The sequence below is a fragment of the Herpailurus yagouaroundi genome, unplaced genomic scaffold, assembly GCF_014898765.1.
Source record: "Herpailurus yagouaroundi ecotype Mexico unplaced genomic scaffold, PumYag 162, whole genome shotgun sequence".
NCBI classification, from domain to species: domain Eukaryota; kingdom Metazoa; phylum Chordata; class Mammalia; order Carnivora; family Felidae; genus Herpailurus; species Herpailurus yagouaroundi.
Genome location: NW_024412403.1, coordinates 13,088,432 through 13,110,020, shown reverse-complemented (window position 1 = coordinate 13,110,020; position 21,589 = coordinate 13,088,432). Strand labels below are relative to the sequence as shown.

Here is a 21,589-nt window from a genome sequence, read left to right as displayed (position 1 = left end):
TGTGAGATCATGACCTGAGCCGAAATGAAGAGTCAGACTCTTAACCGACTGAGCCACCCAGGCGCCCCCTAGCATAAACATTTCTGATGGATACGGAATGTCAGTGTCTTGTTTTGCCCTGGCATGTGGAAAGCCCGGAGTCCGGGGTTCACTCCAATTCGGCCATACTTGGTCCTCCCAACTTCACTTGTTCTGAGAGCAGGGACTGAAGGGTTATCGTTTCAACCCATTTTAGAAGCAAAGTCTGTTAAACGTCAAAGACGTCGAAACATCCTGAAGTCAGAGTTTCCACTCTGATGAAATTTCAAGAATTTTCAACCCATGATCATTTTCCCGACCACAGGTTGAAAAGAAGTACAATTTTCGTGGTTGATTTGTGAAAAGCAGTCTACCTGCCCCCTCTCCCTCCCTTCCTTGCAAACCTATCTTTCTTTTTAACGTCATTTGGCTCTTGGCAGGAGAGGAAAATCTTTCCCGGCCTGGAATAAAAGCACTCCATCTCTTGCAAGAAGCAAGTAGACTTTTCCGAAAAGAACCCTCCCTGTTCCCCTGGAAATGCTCTAGAAAGAGGAGCTGTTTGTTTCTCCCCCTGGGGACTTTGATGTGTTATGATTTTAATGTATGACCAAGGATTTTCTAGATCTAGCTACAAAAGCACTTGTAGGGGAAGGGAGTTTTTATAAGATGGGATGTGGTAGAAATGGAGGGGGACAGGACAAGGCGAATTTAAGACATTCTGAAAACATGGCCACTACCAAACTACAAGGGGCACCCGTTTTGGAATCCGGAGGCCACCAAGAGCAAGGATCATAGTCTGCTGACAGCTCCAGAGTCATGAGCTGTGAATGCCCCATCACCTGCCAGTGTCCTCGCTCTGGGCCCTCACCTCTTCTGCCACACCCGAAGAGTAGGCTCTTCACCAAGGACCCTCTCCATGATCACTCAACCCCCATGACCTGCCTGCCTTTGACTAGGATTAGCCAGCTGCACTGTGGGTCACCTTCTTGGAGGGCCCCTAGCCCCCATCCCAGAATCTTGTGTCTCAGTTTCCTGGAGCTGCTGTGACCAAGTACAATAAACCAGGTGGCTTAGAGCAACAGAAACCTACTGTCTCACAGTTCTGGAGGCCAGAAGTCCAAAGTTGTCGGCAGGGGCCACGCTCCCTCTGAAACCTGTAGGGGAAGGATCTTGCCTCCCCTCTTCCGGCTTTTGGTGGCTCCAGACATTGCTTGGCTTGTGGTCACATCATTCCAATCTGTCTCCTTCTTTGCATGACTGTCTTCCTTTGTCTCTGTGCCCGTTTTGAAAGAACACCAATCTTGGTATTTGCAACAACGTGGATGGATCTGGAGGGCATGATGCTAAGCGAAATAAGTCAGTCCGAGAAGCGCCAATCCCAGAGATCCCATTCACATGTGGAATTTAAGAAACACAAATAAAGAAGACAGAGACAAACAGACAAAAAAAATCAGACTCTTAACTGTTGAGAACAAGCTGGTGGTGGCCAGAGGGGAGGTGGGTGGGGGGATGGATGAAATAGGTAAAGGGGATTAAGAGCACACTTCTCCCGATGAGCACTAAGTAAGGTATAGAAGCGTGGAATCATTATACACTGAAAACTAATGTAACACTGTATGTTGATTATGCTTCAATAATAAGAAGAAGAAGAACAGCAGTCATGTCGGAGTTGAGTGGACTCTACTGTATGACCTCATCTTAACTAATTACATCTGCACTGACCTTATTTCCAGATAAGGGCACAGGCTGAGGACCTCAGGGTGAGGACTGCAACGTATCTTTTTTTTTTTTTTTCCCCTGGTGGTGGTGGCAGTGAGGGTCAGTGTTATAATTTAACCTGTAACAACTGGGATTAGAGGGATTTTGAATTGGAAATGCTGGAGCCCCTAAACTGAATTAATAGGATTCCCTCTCCTCTCCCTCCCCTTCCTCCCCTTCCTCCCCTTCTTTCCTTCCTTCCTTCCCTCCCTCCTTCCTTCTTTCCTTCTTTCTCTACCTCTCTCCCTCCCTTCCTTCCTTCCTTCCTCCTTTCTTGTTTTTCCTCCCCTCTCACACCTTCTCTTGCTTCTTTCCCTCTCTCTCTCGTCCCCTCGTTTCTTCCCTCCATTACCTCTGTCCCTGCCCCTTCCCTCATCCATCTGTCCATCCGTCCGTCTCCTTAGGAGGCCCAGTGAGATGCACAGATGAGGAGTGTCAGGCTACCCAGAATGGCATCAGCCGGATGCAGCTCGCAGACAGCTCGCAGGCCCTAGGGAAGGGGGAGGAGGCCAGTCTCAATCTGAATGTCCTTTTGCTCTGCAAACCTTGTCTCCTCTGCCAGTTTTAGCAGCAGCCTAACTTGCAGAGACACTGCCCTGGCCCTCGTGCTGTCATCCCAACCCTGCGGGCGGTGCTTGGCTCTCCCACCCCACTGTCACAGGACACCCGCTGTCCCGCTGACAGCCAGCCTGCTTTTCTGACATTGTGAGGGATCTGCCTGGACAGCCAAGGCCGGCGCTGCAGTTGCCGTGGCAACCCACGTGCCTGTGGGGACGCTAGTGGGACTCTGATCGACCGCTGGAAAGGCCCTGGACAAGATGTCAAGAGTTTAGGGACAGTGATCAACCCTCTGTGTTAGGTGTCGTCTGTGGCTCATGGGACGTCCTCGCTCACCTTCACGGGGTCCCAGCTTGCTTCTCTGGTGAAGAATTACAAAACCTGGCTACCTGCTCGAGATGGGGTTGACGAGTAATACACAAAAGACGAACACAGACTCTTAAATATGGAGAGCGAACAGGTGGTTGCCAGAGGAAGGGGGGGGGGTTGGGTGAAATCGATAAAGGGGATTAAGAGGCACACACTTCCAGTTACAAAATAAATACGTCACAGAGATGGAAAATATAGCATGGGGAATACAGTCAGCGAGACTGTGAAAACGTTTGGTGACCGACAGGGACGGCTCTAGTGGTGAGCACTGAGTAAGGGATGGAATTGTTGAATCACTGTGTTGTGTACTTGAAAGCAATGTAACGGCGTGTTAATTATACCTCCGTAAAAATAAAAATAAAAAAAGAAGCACAAACACAAGCTAACACTTAAATGGACCACCTTGCCAATTGCCTGGGGGCTTTGGGTTTGCCGTCCACGGGTGTTTGGGGTTATACTTGTAGGAGGGAGTGATGGAGAGACAGAGAGACGGAGGAGAGGCAGGTACCGAGTTCCTCCAGAGAGAGAGGCACAGGATGGGCAGAAGGCTTGGTTTTTTGTTTTGTTTTGTTTTTAATTTTTTTTTCTTTTTTCAACGTTTTTATTTATTTTTGGGACAGAGAGAGACAGAGCATGAACGGGGGAGGGGCAGAGAGAGAGGGAGACACAGAATCGGAAGCAGGCTCCAGGCTCTGAGCCATCAGCCCAGAGCCTGACGCGGGGCTGGAACTCACGGACCGCGAGATCGTGACCTGGCTGAAGTCGGACGCTTAACCGACTGCGCCACCCAGGCGCCCCAGAAGGCTTGGTTTTGAACAGAGGCACGTTGGGTCTTGCAGCTCCCACGGCGCCAGCTGGGGCCTTGGAGATTCAGTGTGGGGCGGGGGCCCCTCGACTCCCTCTTTTCCTCAGTTTTGTCCCCGGTCATGGTGTAGCTCAGGACCTCTGAGGGCTTTGCTGCCTTGACTGGAGAACATCGGTACCAGGTAGCAAGTGCTGACGGGCCGGTGCCCAAAGGGCATGTCCCTTCTGAATCTGCCATGCTGGTGAGCGGCCATGAAGGCCTTGCAGGGACCACAGACAGGCCCCGGGGCTGGAGACTATGAATGAACGCTTTTAACTTTGGGAAATATTCACGATCGCAGTGATTAGCTAGAGCTTCCTACTTAGGGATTTTTGACAACCTGCAGTGTTCGTTTATTGATTCACTGGGATGCATGTCGTTTACTGGTTACCGAACATGGTCTAGGACCTGCTCTCCTTTCCTCCTGGTAGGAACAGAACCGCCCAGCTGGATGACAATTTCCCAGCTTCCCCTGCAGTGGCCATGGCCACGTGACGAAGCGCCAGCAACGGGGGTGATGTTGCAAAAGTGACGTGTGCCGTTTCCAGGGTCCTGCCTTTCAGGGAGGCTGCTTGCCCTCCACGCATCTTATCTGGGCTGGAAAGTGGACTCGGGGACAGTGAAGCGGTTCCAATGAGGATGGCGTCACAGCGAGCAGTGGAGCAGGTGCAGGAAGGAGTCTGGATCCCTCCACGCCCTGGTGGATCACAGCTCCTGCCCTCCCCCTCAGACTGCCCCGCACAGCTCAGACTTTACACGAGAGAATACTAAACCTTCTATCTTGTTTAAGTCACTCCTATTATCATCCTGTTAAAGCATCTGAATCAATAGATCCTAAGGGGATCAATAAGTAATCTGCTTTTTCTCACTCACGCTCATTGGGCGCCAAAACCCACGAGCGTTAAACTTGAACCTACCTGTTCCTGTCGAAAGTTCTGCTCTCGTGTTGCCTGTTTTTTTCCTGCTAACCAATGCAATCCACCACTTCCCTACAGAGGGGTTCTTATGTCCAGGAAGCTGGCCCAGAAGTCTTTTAAACATACTCAGATTCTCAGCCCAGGGAGAGGTCAGATCAGATGGTTCCATCCCAGAGAGGAAACTTCAGAGGGAGCTTTGCGTTCAGGAGTTGTAGGAAGCCCTCGGGGCGCCATGACCGTATATCCCGGATTTGTATGACCATTTGAATTTAAAATATTCTGGCCCAGTTTACAGAAATGTCTTTGTGATTGTGTGTGCCACGCTTTGGGTTGAGAATTGTGGTCACGGTCCCCTACGGCCCCTCAGCTGGACAACATTGCGTTTTGCATTTTGTCTTCCTGGTCCTGGGACAGTCAACCCCGGAAGGTATATCCTCAGCAGACTGGGGACCGCTCCCTCTGAGCCACTCGCCCTGGCCTGCTCTCTGACTTACTTTTTTCTGTTCTAAGCCTTGAACTGAACGGCACTTATCTGTAGAGAAGTGCTTTTGCCTATTTTTTTTTTCTTGAGAAATTAAGCTCCTTTAAAGATTAAAGTTTGTCTCCCCCAGCCTCTTTACAAACTCCCAGGATGAAAACTGGGTCACAGAAAGTAGTTGCTCTGTTTTCTAATCAGACAATAGCTTCAGGCCGTGCCAGGTTCCCCTCCCCTGGGCCCACCTTCTGGACAGGTCTCTGCAACCTTGCCTCCTCTCCGGGCCAAGGGCACTCATCCTTGTCACTTACCAGCAAGAGCTGTGATGTCCCCTTTTTCTTGTCATCACTAATTTATGCTCTTGGCCTCCAGGGGTCCCCTCTCTGCCCCTCATCCCTTCTGTTCCTCCCTCCTCCCCACGGGATGCATCATGATAAAGGGCGAGGACATTTTATTTGGGTCATGGTGCTAGGGGTGGAAATTTTTGCCTGTCCTCGAGGGTTTCGTGCTTTGAGACTGTCTTAGATGGTGTCATTAAAAAATAGATGCTGGTCCTTCCAGAGGGAGATGGTGCTCCGTCGTCACCCTCCCCACCCCCAGCATTGGGTTGGACACTGCCACTTGCTCTCACCAACAAATGCAAGCAAAAGTCATGTGACATGTGTGATGTCCAGGCAAAAGCTTTAGGAACCAGTGCCTGGGGTGCTAGGGGGTCTCTTCCCTCTTCTACAAAGTGGACATGATGCAGCAGGAGGCACTTTATCAGCCTAGATTCCAAAACACAAGACAAGATCAGGGATGTCAACCCAAGATGGACACCCAGCTTGAGCAAGAATAAGCTTTCGTGGCTGTAAGTCACTCTAGGTTGGGATCATTGTTACCAAGCGTAACTCGGCCTTTTCTGTGCGTTCCAGGGCATATGTGGACACGGGCTCAGTCTGCTCTTCCTACGAAGCTACATTAGCTGGTCTTGGATTGGACAGGTGAGACTGTAGTGCCATGAGAATTACGTTGTGGACAGATTAGTTTACCTCTGCTCTGTGCCTTGGAAAGAATCTCCCCCCCGCCTCCCCCGCCTCCCCCGCCTCCCCCACCTCCCCCGCCTTATTATGGCCTTGGTGTATCCTTGTCAGCTGTTTCCATTTGCCCCTTCCGTTTTCATCACTGGTCTGCCTTAAGGCAGGATGTAGCCTCTCTTCCCAGGCCCCAGAAAGAAGGCGGTACCCTGAACTGGTAAGCAAGAGTGACCGTGCTGAATCCTTCACAGGGAAGACAGAGAGGTTGACATCCACATCCCAGTGCCAACCACTCATTCACATCTTCGGCAGTTCTGCACGGTATGGCGCACTGGAGCCAAAACACTCGGGTTCAAATGCCAGCTCTGTCGCGGGCAAGATACTTAGATTATATGTCTGAGTTTTCTCTTCGGTAAATTGGGGACAGTAACATTTCCTGTCTACTAGGGTCGTTATTATTGGTCTCGGAAAAGCATGAAAGCTAGGCTTGAGCCAACCCCTTCCTGTTGAAAGCTTGTTTCATCCTTTACTTGCTTTGTCTTGGTAAGCTGAGATAGACACACAAAACGAGGCTGAGTGGGACTACAATGGCTGACACGCAATTGCATACTAGCGTCAGTTATCACTGCCATTCCCCTGTTGCTGAAAAGTCTTCATCAGAAATTCTTGCCTTCCTCCCACCATGTTGTTTGTGGAAGCATCCTTCCTTGGACCTTCTCCGCACAGCATCCAGCCTCATGGGCTACAGTCTCCTTCCTTCTGGATTGTGGCTCTCCCACCCCGACTCCCTTGTGGATTGGGAATCTGAGCTCTCTCTCTCTCTCTCCCCTGCATTTCTCTCTCTCTCCCTCTCTCATTTCTTTCTCTCTCTCTCTCTCTGTCAGCTGTTCTACCTTGGAGAAGTTACTTTCAGAGAATAGCCTGGAACCAGCACTGAAGCTCTAGCGGGAAGAGACAGTCTCGAGGGATTACATCCCATAGCCCCAGGCAAAGATGCAAGCTGGATACCCTCAGAGCCCGCAGCCCCCCAAGCTGGGTCTTCTCATCCCCTCTGCCACTGTAGGCGGTTCAACATGGGTCAGGCGTTGTTCAAAAGAAAAGATGTCGGCAATTTGTTCCTCGCTATCTGTGAGTTTCAGTGAAGTTACAATCCAGATCTGGAGTATTTGCCTTTCAAGAATTATCTCAAAAACCCTGGTTAAAGGCGTTCCAGGACGATGGAAAATTCTAGTTGACTTAGGCCAACCAAATGTGACTGTGTTCAAATATCCAGAACCAGTCCGGGGTGGGGCAGATGACAATGAGGTGACAATGAGAACATACCCAGAACTGTCTGAGATGATCACATTTACTTTTTTGATATCTATGTCATAGTTTCAGCTCATTTAGTCTTGTGTTGCACTAAGACCCTTGGATCTTCCTCATGGGATGCTTAGATTCTTATAAATTCAGTCTTCAGGTGCTGAGAGGTTGTGTGCCCCGTGTTTTAGAGTGTGGGGGTAGAGGCAGCAGACTTCCATTCCAATCCGGGTTTGCCCCTGAAAAGCACCATGAGGCTGAACAAATTATTCCTGGGCTCACATTCTTCATCTGTAAGATGATAATGGCTCTGAGCCTGTTTTTATTGGAAACTTGGGGGAAAACAGTATCGCGAAGTCAAGTACAGTTGACCCTTGAAATACGAGGCCATGAGGGGTGCTGACCCCCACACCCTGCACAGTTGAAAATCTGTGTGTAACTTTTGACTCCCCCAAAACTTAACTCCTAATAGCCTACTGTTGATCAGAAGCCTTACTGATGGCATAATCAATTGATTACCACACATTTTGTATGTTACATGTATTACAAATAAATACACAATAAGATACGCTGGAGAAAAAATGTTCTTGAGAAAAATCACAAAGAAGAGAAAATACATTTATAGTACTGGACCGTAGTTATCGGAAAACACCCATGTATGCTTGGGCCTGTGTAGTTCAAACCCATGTAGTTCAAACCCGTGTTTTTCAAGGGTCAAGGGCAGTCACTCTTGCTTATCCTCAACGTCTCTGGTTACTAACCAGGGTTGTGGATGGAGGGCCAGCTTGCCCCGCTTAGTTCACACGCTGCCTCGTACTATCCACACCTGTGGGTCGTCCTTCCTGTCTCATTTCATGGATGAAGAAGTGGCCCAGGGAGGTTGAGACACTTCCCCAGGTCACACAGCCAGAAGGTGGCAGAACTGGGGTATGAACCAGAGTCTATCTAACCCCCAATTTTTTTTTTTAACACTTTTCTAGCATGTTCTACGCTCCGGGCACTGTTTTAATGACTTCACAAGTATTATCTCACTGCATCCTAACAGCTCTGCGAGGTAGGTACTGTTACTGCTTTCATTGTGTGGATGAGGAAACTGAGGTACGAAGGGACCAAGTCACTTGCCTGAGTTCACACAGGTTCGGGTAGCAGAGATGGAATTCAAACTCAGGCGGCCTGGTCCTGGCTGCTTCACCAAGCTGTTCCTCACTGCCTCTCGAAGTTCTAGTTTTCTCAGTGGATGGTTGCCTTCCTGGTATAGACATGCCCCCTTCCCGTCTCCCCTCAAGCCACTTAGTGGGGGAGCCAACGCTCCGGTGTTGGTCCCACGAGACCGAAAAGGCGAACCAGTCCCCTCCCCCCGGCCTCCTCCTCAGAAACCAGTGGCCTCTGGCAGCAAACTCAGGTAGAGCCTGAGGGGGTTAACCACGAGGTTAGCTGCCAGTGTAGACAGCTCAGCTGTGAGTTCCCCAAGAGAACCATCTTGTCAGTGCTGTCCCTGTTACCGGACCAGAGCCAGCACCCACTGTACCTGTCCCCTGCAGGGACCCCATCCCCTAGCAGGACTCCTCCTAGGACATCATTTCACAGCACGCAAACAAACAAATTCTTAGAAAGATAACCTGCCGCGCCCAACACCGTGAGATTCAACTCCTATCGGCCTGGGCTTCCGTAGATGCACCCAGCGCGCCCTTTGGCGAAATAGCCTAGAGACTGTTGTCAGAGGAGACCCACTTTCTTTCCAACCTGGATTTTCTCTCCTTCGCGGGTCCTCCCCGGGCATCTCTGTTCAACGTGCTCTCTGATCAACGACATTATCTTCGTCTTTCTGTTTTCTATCGTCTTCAAATCTGAAAAAAAAAAAAAAAAATCCCCTTGGAGATTTGTCCAAGAGAAATGCTGAAAAGAGATTCTGCCAGAAGCCGGAGAAAAAGCTCTGGGTTACCCTTCAAAGAGAATTCTCCTAAGAACGTCAACTGAAGAGGCATCCCGCCACACTGCTCATCAACACAGTTGAAGCAGATGGCTTGGCAGTTAGGAAAAGGGTGAAGTGATCAGCAGCAGCCAACGAGCCGGCTTGGCTCAACTCAGCTGTAAGTGCACTACGATTCCATCTCCTCCACCGCAAAGATATCATGGCAGCCTTCATCACCTGCTTCATGGGAATCAGATCACGTGTCGGATCATTCCTCTTGAACTTGAAAACGAATACCTCCGAAACCACGAACACAAAAGCAAATGAGGTTGGTTTGTTTTTGAAGAGTACATGCTGATTCCTGGTGATGGCTGGGTTTTAAAATGTCCAAATCATCAGTTTCACGTTGAAATCAAATGGGACTATCTTAACCCCCAGTCATATTGACTGCTTCAGAGGAGGGCTCGTGACCCCAGCGCCACAAATCAGAGTCAACCCAGAAGCCTTTTCTGGGGCTATTTAGGACTGTTTATCCCCCCCCTTTCATGAAATGGCCAAGCTTGGGGGACACAAAGCTGAGGTGTCTTCATCATCCCACGAATAGAACCTACCCGAGAACAAAGTCAACATGGAAGCAAGTGGGGAAAACAGGGTGAGCGGACTCCTCGTGACATGTTCTGATACCCCGATCCAGATGTGCCCGAAAACAGAACCCCGCTTGGACTTTTCAGGAGGCAACAATTCCCCCAGTGTGGCCAAGCCCCTAGCTTTTTGAGATTTACGTCTATCTCATTTTTTTAGCCCCCCATGCCAACCAGTATATGCATTTAAGGATATACATCTGCTTCTCAGCGTGGCTTTTGTTGCATTCCCACAAGCTGTCACATGTCACAATTTACTTAGCACTCTAAGTAAGTTACCTAATTTACTCAGCACTTAGAAAATATTAAACATTTTCTAATACCCATTGTGATTTCTTACTGGCCCCGTGGGTTACTTGGAAGCGTGTTGCTTAATTTTCAGACATTCAGGACTTTTCTGGATTCCTTTTAGTTATTATATCCAGGTGCCACCTGTCTGGAAATTTTATGCACACGTTCTCATTTTCCTTAAGGTTTTCCACGTCGAGTGTTTTGGAGACTCCACATAGGCGTCTTTCTTAGATGTGGCCATGAGTAAGTTCTCTTTCTTCAGGGGCCACGCCAGTCCCACTGTTTCCTGATGCGAATTTGCAATGTGGGGTGTTATCGGCTGGTTACTTCGCATGGGAGCAGGGGCCTGGAGTCTTCCGGATGTAAAGCTGTGCCTCATTCAATGGTGGAGGGGAGGAGAAGGTTTAGTTGGCCTACCCAGCATCCCTTCCTTGGAGGAATGATGCTTCCACTCTTCCACGTAGTTCGAGGGGGGTTGTCAGTCCTTGTAAAGTCCCTCTCTACACGTTTTTTTTTTTTTTTTTCCGGCAGAAAGAGGCATGTGACTCAGGCTGGCCAATCGGAGTCTTTCCTGGGAATGTTTTATAGAGCTGTCCAGGAAGACTGTCTTCTTCAACTGCAAGGTCATGAGTGTGAGTCTCTGGGGACCTCATACATAGCCCATGGGAAAGGTTTACAGAAAGAACAAAGTCTGGCTGAGATAAGTAGAGCTGAGAAATGGAACAAAAGCTAGAAAAGAGCCCTGGTAGCATCACTGGAGCCCTTAGGTCCACTTGAAGCGCGAGTCTCCCCTATACTTGCCGTGTCCACGAACACACACATTTCCCTTTCGCTTATTTGTCACATAAAACCAAAAGAGCCCTATATGCTTATGGTGGGTTGAAGGGTGAACCCCTCCCCTCAACTCCAGACCAAAAAATAGTTGTGTCTGTGTCCTAATCCCCAGAACCTGTGACTCTTACCTTACTTGGAGAAAGGGTCTTTGTGGATGTAATTAAGTGAAGGGTCTTGAGAGGAGATCATCCTGAATTACCTGCATTGGCCTTAAATCCCATGACAAGTAGCCTTCTAAGAGACACACAAGAGAGAGGAGAAGATGACATGTGACAACGATGACGGAGACTGGAGTGACACAGCCACGAGCCCAGGGATGCTGGCATCTACCAGAACCTGGAACAGGCAATAGACAGGATCTTCCCAAAAACTTCTGGAGGGAATGCAACTCTGGTGATAGAGAACTTGATTTTGGACCTCTGGCCTCCAGAACCCTGAGAATAAATTTCTCTTGTTTGAAGTTACCTGTGTCAGAGCGCCTTGGTCCTCACCCATACCCACATCTGCCATAGAGTGTCAGGCAACTGGCAGAGAAGACTTCCACCCGCAGAGGGAGGGAGCTAGGAGACAAAAGAGGGAAGGCTTGCAAATCCCCAGGCGGAGACACTCGGTAGGAGCGATTGGGTTTCTCTGGGAGAAGCTGAAGTAGAGGAAGGTGGGGAACTAGGAAATCCGAGCCAAGCACTGGGTCATCATTATCCTCTAGGTGCCCACAGAAGTGAAAGGCTAAAGAGAGAAGACCTGGAACAAGGCCAAGATGAGAACACTCTTCCCCCTTGCGGTCCCTAATGGTATGATTGAAGGAGGAGGAGTGTGGTGCAGGGAGAAGGCATGAAACAGGAAATCCACAAACTCCCGCGCAGGACTTGGTGAAATATACGTGGCTGTGTGATGCTGTTGCTGGTGGAAACCCAGAGCCCAAGCCCCGCTCCCCTGCCGCCATGCTGTGCTATCCCCAGCTGTCCCGGGGCACCCTGTCCTGGCCCTTTTCCTCACCGGATGCTCCTCACGATTCCTGGCATCGACCCCTGTGCCAGAGCACACACTTATTCGCCATTACTCCAAACAGCACAAGCAAAGGCCCGCTATGGAGCAGTCAGGCGGTCACCCCACTTTTAGGTGAAAGAGAAACGCCAGAACACCTTCTTTGAATAAATCTGGTTATAATGTAAGTAATTACTATTTCTCACGAGCAGAAGTACTACTAAAAGTCAACATCATGCCAAGCCTCTTTAATTTCAGAAGGTGTTTATTTTCCCTCCAAAGCCAAGTAATATCTTTTTATTTTGTTTAATTGCATCCACATGGGGAAAAAATCAGAAACTAGAGGTATTTGAGGTTCCTGTAAAAAATAGTACTTTCTCCCACCTAATATGTGGGTTGCGTTCCTGGCTTGACACGTTATGTTTGTCTGAGCGAGAAACGAGCCCCTTGGGAGATTATTGTCCATTTGATGGAAAGCCAGCTAAGTCTGTTGGAACGGGCAGATGCGCTGTGCGTTGTTGGGAGCTGGGGGGCCGGGGGGGGGGGTAGAAGGAGGGAGGGGAGGGGAAATTGGAGTAGCCCCGCGCCTTCGGGTAAGATGCGCCCTATTCGGTAGCTCGTCTCCCAACTTTGTCCAGATAGGACAGGTTTTGCCTTGTGTCACATATACCTTTCCTTCTTTAATAATTTCTGACTGTATACAGGAATGTTTGACTCTTAATAGAGGAGACTGTAAATAAGGGAATTGAGAAGAGTATTTTGGAGGGTCATATGCAATTGGGTAATTTTTCCCCAGATGTTTTCACGTTATATTACATTCATCACATCTAAGACTATCACCTTAAATAATTTCCTGTTATCCTCAGCGCTGATTTTCAGATTATGTATATATGCAGTGGAACTTGTTTTTCTCAAATGAAATCTTACACAGATCCTCAACATATAACAGATAAAAGTACAGCTTAAGCTAAGTTCTTTACAAACCACAGACGAGAGACTGGGGCCTTGACCAATGTGAACCTTACCGAAACGATGCTAGAGTAAGAACTGAGCACGCGTAAAGATGGTCGCTTCCATGTTTAAACGATTAGAAGGCCCGAGAGCACAGAGGAAGGAATGGGGAGAGAGGCCAGTGCACTCCCGGCCACAGGGCCCCCTCCTCCAGCCTCCACCAGGGGATCACAGGCATCCAACTCGAAGAAAAGCCTTCTTGAGGCCACATCCCCCCTTCCGGGCTTGGTCACCCTGTGGCGAGGTGGAGGGGCCCAGACACATTTGCACATCTGGTTCTGATGAGGGAAAACCCACCCAAGGCAGAGTGGCTTCAGTTTCCCAGAACAGCTGCTGCCCTCTCCTTCTTCTGGAAAAGTCCTTCTCCTCCTCCCATAAGGAAGGATCCCAGGCCTGTTCTCTGTAGGAAATGTGCTCTCAATAATGTTCACCATCAAATGAAAACACAACTATCCCCTTGTTCAAGAGAATGAGAACCACTCACAGTAATGTCGAGATTCTGTTAAAACAGAGTATTTCCTTCCCTACTTTTCCAGAGCAAACTACCATTTTGGAACCCTTCGCATGCTGTCTGAGAATGACAGAATGTGTCACTGACAGCAAGGGCTTGGCGACAAGTTTGTGGTGGGACTTCTACAGAATGAACTGGACTTTCTGTACCTGCGTTCCCTCACCTGTAAAACTAGGGACAGGGCTCGGATGGAATATTCTGGAATTTCAGAATAATGCAGCACAAGCCTCCGGCTGCAAAGTCCATTCTCAAAGCATTTAGCTTTGAGGCTGTCAGAGAATGAGCTCGAATTCAAGGTGCTGCAGAACTGAAAGGAACCAAGAGCTCTATTGGTCCAAATCCCTGCATGTCAGGTGTGATGGTCGTGCTTATGTGTCCGCTTGGCTAGGCTATCGCACCCAGTGACTTAATCAAACTTGAATCTAGGTGTTGCTCTGAAGGTATTTTTGTAGATGGGGTTCACAGTTATAATCATTTTTTAGTAAGTGAGGAAGATTGCCCTCAATAATGTGGGTGGGCCTCATCTTATCAGTTGCAGGTGTTGAAAGGCAAAATCAGATTTTTGAAAGAAGAAATTCTGCTTCAAGACTGTAACATAGGGGGCACCTGGGTGGTTCAGTTGGTTGAGCGTCCAACTTCGGCTCAGGTCATGATCTCGTGGTTCGTGGGTTCAAGCCCCATGACGGGCTCTGAGCTAGCTTGGAGCCTGGAGCCTGCTTCCGATTCTTTGTCTCCCTCTCTCTCTGCCTCTCCCCTGCTCATGCTCTGTCTCTCTCTCTCTCTTTCAAAAATACATTTAAAAAATTATATATTTTTTAAAAATACTGTTAACATAGAAACCCTGCCTGAGTTTCCAGCCTAGTGGCCTCCTCTGCAGATTTTGAACTTGCCAGTTCCTATAATTGCATAAGCCAATTTCTTAAATCTCTTTTCATAAGGTAGGTGGTCCTAGATTGTTATTGCTAAGAAACTGACAAGCCCAGGCCCCAGATCTCCTTGGGCTCGTACCTCTTTCCTGTTCTTCCTACCAGGACGTACCTCTCATCCAGTTACTGCCCTACAACCTAAAACCTTACTTTAAACTGAACTTCCCTTCCCGAAAGAATTTAGATTCTTCTAGCAGAGCAGCATTTTTCTCTGCGAGGCGTGGACACAAATACTTCTTATACCACCCCCCAATACATACATATGCATGCAAACATGTTTAGCATGTAATGAAACAAAAATTTCCTGAAATGATATTTCTCAGATGCAATACATTCGATCACTTCTATTTTATTGTACTTCACTTTTGAAAAATGTTAGTCATATGCTCTAGGTTGCTTGTTTGAGCCAAAATTGCCCACGATGGCCGATGTGTCTGGTGCCTGTAACACGTCTCCCTCAGTCACAGCTGTGCTGGAAAGTTCTGTGTGAGCTCAGGCTCACTTCACTCACGGCATCTCACTCCAGGCATGGGGTGCACAGACCCCGGGCCCCTGTGGTGGTCCCTTTGGCTCCTAACCAAGTACAGCCTGGAAGTGTGGGGCAGTCCTCAGTCGGTGGGGAGAAGAGCTGGTCGATGGGTGGCCCAGCCCCCACCTTCAAACAGAGCACCTGCAGAAGCATTCTGTATGCTTCTCAAGAGGACCACAGCGGCGACCTTGACAATGCTCCTTATGTTAGCTCCCCTTTCCCTGCCTCCCCTGTCCTGTTGCAAACTATGGGCTCCTGGCATCGCCTCCCAGATCAATCACTTGCCCCGACTCTAGGCTTCAAGGCTCTACTTTCAAGAAAGTTCAAACTCAGACCCATCCTTCTCCTCACTGTAGGAACCCTCTACAACTCCCTTCGGACGGTCACCGTGTATTTGCCGGTATCTCCAGGGATGACAAGCGTTCTTATTTCCTCAGCTCAGTCTTCTCATTGCCGGACAAGTCAGGGGGACGGAAGTGAGACAGAGGGCATCCAGGACTTCCCACGGGTCGAGCGCCATGCTACTGTATTCTTTCACTCTCTTTGTTAAAAGGTAGTTTCGGGTTTTTTTAGACTTTAAAAACAGGCAAACTAATTTTTATAGTAGCTTTTTTGAGATATTTATGTTCCATACAATTTACCTATTTAAAGTGTACAAGTCAGTGGTTTTTCATATATTCGCAGGGTTGTGCAAACCTTGCCCCAGGTTTAGGACATTTCCATCACCTAAAAAGAAACCCCATGCCCATTAGCAATTCCCCCCCATTTTCTTCCGACCACCACCCCACCCCCAGCCCCAGGCAACCACGGATCTACTTTCTGTTTCTGGGTTTGGCTATTCTGGCTATTTGATATAAATGGAGTCACACAATACGTCCCCTTTTGCGTCTGGCACAGTGTTTTCAAGGTTCATCCATGTTGTAGCAGGTTATCAGCACTTCATTCCCTTTGTCACGGAATAATATTTCATCATATGAATATGCCACATCTTGTTCATTTATTTTTCACTTGATGGACATTTTGGTTATTTTGAAGAGTAGCGTTATGTTCCACTACAATCTGCCTTGGAATTTTGTCTTAGCTTTGAACTTCTAGGTTAACCCATGACAAACATCCTCCTTCTTCTTGCAAGGTCCCCATGGTGTGGATGTTCACCATCGGAGGCTGTTGATGCAATGGCGTGATCTCTAGCCCATGTCCTTCTCACCATACTGATCATGTCCCTCTGACAAACTCCAGTTTACCACAACCATCCTAAAAGTGGGATGGTCAGGGAGAATATCACAGCAAGTACTTATCCTTTTAATTATTCATTTGTAGTATAATTAATGATAAGACAAGTTGAATGAGAATCGTACTAAGAAGCTCCAGAAGAGGTGTCCAAAAGAGGGTACATCCATTTTTTTTTTTTTTTTAAATACTAATGTGCTCTGAGAAAACTAAGGGCCCATTTTACTACAGCGACCTTCCTCTGGTCAAGGAGGAGGGCCCAGCTGCAATAATAATGCCAATCATTCAGGAAGCAGCTCAGTAATGTTCTTTTGTGAAATGGCTCCCTACCATTCTTTTCTCTGCTGTGTAAATGTGACCACATAATTACTTGCAGCTAAAGAAGAAGTTTGACAGAGACAGACCTGCTATATAGGTGTCCAAGAGAATGAAAGGGATGGAGAGGGAAAGAAGGGCAAAGACTGCCCCATGACTCTCTTGTCTCCTTATCAGCACTGGTGATTCTAGCTGCACAATGTTTGCTGCAGAAGTGTGTCTTCCCAGCTTGAAAAAGGACTCTTCTGGTACAAGGGCCCATCTTCAACCTGTCCCTAATATCCTACACAGGTCTTTCCGTAACCCCTACAACTATGTGCTCAGTAAATATTTTTAGAGAATAATAGATAAAGGGATGGATGGGTGGATGGATAGATGGATTGATAGATGGATGAATGGATGATGGATGGATAGATGGGTGGATAGATGGATGGGTGGCTGGACGGATAGATGGATGAATGGATGATAGATGGGTGGATGGGTATATAGACAGATGGATGGATGAATGGATGGTGGTGGGGAGATGGATGGAAGGACAGATGGATGGATAGATGGGTGGATAGATGGATGGATGATGGACGGATGGGTGGGTGGATGGATAAATGGATGAACGGATGATAGATGGGTGGATGGGTATATAGATGGATGGATGAATGGATGATGGTGGAGAGATGGATGGATGGATAGATGTGTGGATGAGTAGATGAATGAAGGAATAAAGGGAGAGAAGGAGGGATAGAAACACATAACCACAAAAATGGAATCATCACCTCAGGGTTTAATCAAAAGCTTGTATTGGGTTGGGAAGCAGCTGGTCCAGGCCTGATCATGGCCAGCTTCTGGAAGCTCACTCTGCTTCTCCCAGTTGGTGAAAGAACATATCTTTTTCATATACTCACATCTGTGTCGGGTCTCCCAGTACCCTGGGAAGAAACTGAAATGCTTACCATAATAGTTCAGATAATATGCATGGAAGGCTCTGTAACTATAAATCCCCATTTGGATGTGAATTGGGTGGGGCAGTGACACTATTATTTCCTTAGTGTGTTAGGGTACAGGATGCTGGTAGGTATTCTGTCTGCCCATTGGCAATAGCTTCAGCCTGCCACGACCCTTCTCCTTGGTGCCGTGGCAGGAAATTGAGGGCTAAAGAGTGTCAGGTGGTTATAGGAGCCCTAAAAAGTGGGGTCACCTTGCCCAACTACCTTGTTGTACAAATAAGGAAGCTAAGGACAGGAAAGGAGAGGTGACATATTTAAGGTCAAGTGAGTAGTTAGTAACTGATCCAGAATTTGGACCCAGGTTACATGATTCCTCCTTTCTTTCCCCAGGCTTTCTCTCTAACATCTTCGCCGGATCATTTTATAAGGATCAAATTCATCTCAAAACCACTGCTGTTACTTTAATGACACCTTTCTGGAGACCCCAGCAGAGCACAGGTGAGTACTACAAATTCTCTTCTGTTCCTTTTTTTTTTTTTTTTTTTTTTTGAACTTGTTGACTTAATGGTAGGGTCTCCTGGTTCCTTTCAAACCCATTTCTTTTTTTCCCCAGAGTGTCCTTTATCTCCTGGTTTGGCCCAGTGGCAATAAGCTTGAAATATGCTGGTGAGAAGGGGAGGCTTACAGAGCCTTTGAGACCCAAGTGATGTCTCCGATGACGCACAACCTCCTCACAGGACATGGTGGGCTTAAAAAAGCTCTTTCCAATCACTCAGATTATTTCCCCTGGTAGAGCTCTGGCCCAAAATATCCAACAGTCCATTCCCAGTGCGCTTCTCAAGGCTCAGATGCTGCAAGGATGGCGAGCTTCCTGGGAAATGCAGCTGCTGTTACATAATAAGGGGTGGCTCTTCCCTGTCTTAGCAGAGACAACCGTCCCTGTTGATTGGGGCAGGGAATTCATCAAAGTCATACTTCAGACTCAGCGCTGACACTAACTCTCTTGGCTCCGAGCATTCTTCAAACTAGAGAGCACCTCATTTCTGCCTCTGGTAGGAAGCAAGCATGTGGGAGTCAGAAGACCCAGGTGGTGGGGGTTGGGGGGGCGTGACTGCCTGTCCTGGACTTGTCGGGTGAGTCACCTGACCTAATTGAGTTTTAAGTTCTTTACCTGTGAGATAGCAATAGTAACCCTAACAGCTCTGTCACGGGCCGATATTACAAGTAGTGAGAGCCCTTTATATCAAAAATACTGCTGGGGCGCCTGGGTGGCTCAGTCGGTTGAGCCTCCGACGTCGGCTCACGTCATGATCTCGCAGGTTGTGAGTTTGAGTCCCCCATCGGGCTCGCTGCTGTCAGCCTGTCAGTGCAAAGCCTGCTTCGGATCCTCTGTCCCCCTCTCTCTACCCCTTCCCCGCTTGCGCTCTGCCCCAAAATAAATAAATATCTTAAATAAATAAATACATAAATACTACTAACGAAAAAAATTATTCGATGACCCTTGTGAAGTCACGGCAAGGAAGATTTTATTCAAGGCAATAAGGACTAGGGACCACTGTAATGGGGAGCATTGGACTCAAGTCTGAGTACCACATGGGCACATGAGATTGATAGCCACGGGGCAGGGTGGGAGCCAGTGAATGGATATCATTAAGAGGAAACATCAGGGGTAAAGGGAGATTCTTGCTAAGTGGACCAAGGAGGGTTCTTGCTGAAGGCAGGCTGAAGGGATCAGAAATCCTCTGGGGGATGGTGGAGGATAAGAAACTGGATCCAGATAGCAAAGGCCGGGGATCCTGGCTGTGTTGACTCGGCAGGATTGTCGCCAAAATGGGGCAATGCAGAGGTGAAGATGAGAGACCGAAAGTCAAGGTCCTGCTTGCGATGTTCAGCGGAGCCGAGTAATTTGGCAGAGGAGGGAATCTTCGTGAATACAAGTATTAAATGTCTTCCGACCTGGTTGCTTAGGGCCGGCTGATTGCAAAGGGGGAGCGAATGGAGAAACCGAGGCACCAACGCCTTTAGAAGCGGGCCCAACAACTGACCTTCCGGCCAATCCCACCTTGCCCAGAGGCGATGGCCCACGCGGCAAAACATTTCCTCCTTAGACCTCAGATGCCGGAAAAATTCATCTCCGTTTTGATTTTCCGCTTGCAGACCTTGCGCATAAGGAAGTAGCCGAGCCGAGACTGATGGTTCCAAACAGCACAGTGAACCAGCTGGGGAACAAGTGGGGGATCCAAGCGCTTCCCCAGGCGCTTCCCCACGCGAACCTCAGAACTCAGGACGCCACTTCCGGGAGGCCTCACCTGGATGCCCACTTCCCCTGGCTCAGGAGTTGGAGGCACTTCGACAGGCACTCTAGGGGCCTCTGGACTACAGGTATGCTTAGAAAACACCTCTCTTTTTTTTTTTTTTTTTCAACGTTTTTTATTTTATTTTTGGGACAGAGAGAGACAGAGCATGAACGGGGGAGGGGCAGAGAGAGAGGGAGACACAGAATCGGAAACAGGCTCCAGGCTCCGAGCCATCAGCCCAGAGCCTGACGCGGGGCTCGAACTCACGGACCGCGAGATCGTGACCTGGCTGAAGTCGGACGCTTAACCGACTGCGCCACCCAGGCGCCCCAACACCTCTCTTTTAAAAAGCAAGCTCACGGGGCACCTGGGTGGCTCAGTCGGTTGAGCATCTGACTTGGGCTCAGGCCACCATCTCACGGTTCCTGAGTTCGCGCCCCGACTCGGGCTCTGTGCTGACAGCTTGGAGCCTGCTTCCAATTCTGTCTCCCTCTCTCTCTCTCTCTCTCTCTGCCCCTTCCCTGCGCATGCTCTGTCTCTCTCTCAAAAATAAATAAACACTAAAAAAAAATTAAAAAGCAAGCTCACCGACCCCTTCATTTTTCAAGGATGGCAAAAAGATTGACTGGATCTCACACGTCCAAGGAAGCCGAGTTTCTCTTCTTTCCCCTTCCAGGCCGCTGCAAACATGTCACCGCCAAACCACCAAGGTTTTGCTGGGACGCAGCGGGACAGTGCAACTTTACCTCTGAGTTCCTTCCTCGCCATCTGTGCTCCCCAAGCACTCCTCAGTTAAAACAGACATATGGAATTGGAGAATTGGCCCCAGAAAGAAAAAAGCGAGAGTCCGAGCTAAAGGGTTTGGGGGGGGAAACGTGCGTTTTCAGAGAAGGAATGAGCAGCCCTTGGCTCTCGCGGGCTGGTTAATCATAATCAGCAGTGGGCACCCAGGGCCCCCACCCCACCCGGGGCACAGTCACTGCCCCTCGGTGGCCAATGGACGGCCTCCTGCCGGTCGGGACCTTATTACTTCCTCCCCCCCCCCCCCCCCCCCCCCCCCCCCCCCAGCCCTGCTCTGCCTCCTAGGCCTCACTTGGGGCTGCAATTAAACTTTTCAACTTGGAAGGTAAACAGCAGGGAGCCAAAGGGGTGGATTGGGAGGCCTCACGGAGACGGCTAAGAGGTCGGCCCGGAAGCAGCCAGGGGAGGCCCAAGGGCTAGAGGAAAAGGCAGACCGAGGGGGGAGGTCTGCGTGTCTCCCACAGCCCCCCAGCGCGGGGAGGGAGGTGGGGAACCGGTGGAGGGGTGGAGGATGGGAGCTTTACGGAGAAAGCCTGGTAACACTGGGAGGAGGGGAGAGCGAAAGACGGAGGCGGGGAAGAAAAGAGCCACTCGAGGTACACAAGCCAGAGGGAAGTTTCTCTCAAGACTTATGAAATCCAACCACGCTCTTCCCTCCAATTCTTATTTTCTAAAATTAACAGCAGAGTCGCAGAAGTAGCTTAGATTGTGAATGCAGCTTTAAAGGGCTCTGCGTATTTTTTGTGAACTTCCGGAAGGAGATCCTGTTTATTTCTCTCTGGACCCCAGACACCCCACCCCCACCTCCCCGCCCCAGCCTCCCCTGCTGAGTCACTTTGGCTCCCCCCCCCCCATCCCCTCCAGAATGGCCTGTATGTAAATGAGGATGCCTTTTGTAACATTTTAGAATAGTAATACTTGTTCTGCCTCACTGATTTGGCTTGGCTTTTCTTTTTTAATTTTTTAAAATTTTTCTTAAAATTTTTTTTGGACGTTTTATTTATTTTTGAGACAGGGAGAGACAGAGCATGAACAGGGGAGGGTCAGAGAGAGGGAGACACAGAAGCTGAAACAGGCTCCAGGCTCTGAGCTGTCAGCACAGAGCCCGACGC

General features: G+C 48.9%; 2 long non-coding RNA genes across 4 annotated transcripts in view; one reads left to right on the top strand and one right to left on the bottom strand.

The window, feature by feature from the left end:
* The first annotated feature begins 7,826 nt into the window (after positions 1–7,826).
* LOC121036012 (uncharacterized) overlaps positions 7,827–21,589 on the top strand; it is a 33,349-nt gene continuing 19,586 nt past the window's right edge. The window contains exons 1-4 of the long non-coding RNA XR_005793186.1: positions 7,827–8,308; positions 15,331–15,446; positions 17,770–17,877; positions 19,537–19,761. This is a non-coding gene — a long non-coding RNA (uncharacterized LOC121036012). The remainder of the gene's footprint in view (positions 8,309–15,330; positions 15,447–17,769; positions 17,878–19,536; positions 19,762–21,589) is intronic.
* Positions 18,884–20,689, bottom strand: LOC121036011 (uncharacterized). Of its 3 annotated transcripts, none has more exons than XR_005793185.1 (2): positions 20,423–20,689; positions 18,884–19,598 (listed from the first exon to the last, which is right to left on the bottom strand). It is a non-coding gene; the product is annotated as an uncharacterized LOC121036011 (long non-coding RNA). The 3 variants fall into 3 exon arrangements; XR_005793184.1 differs by having other exon boundaries at positions 20,265–20,688; XR_005793183.1 differs by having other exon boundaries at positions 20,269–20,687.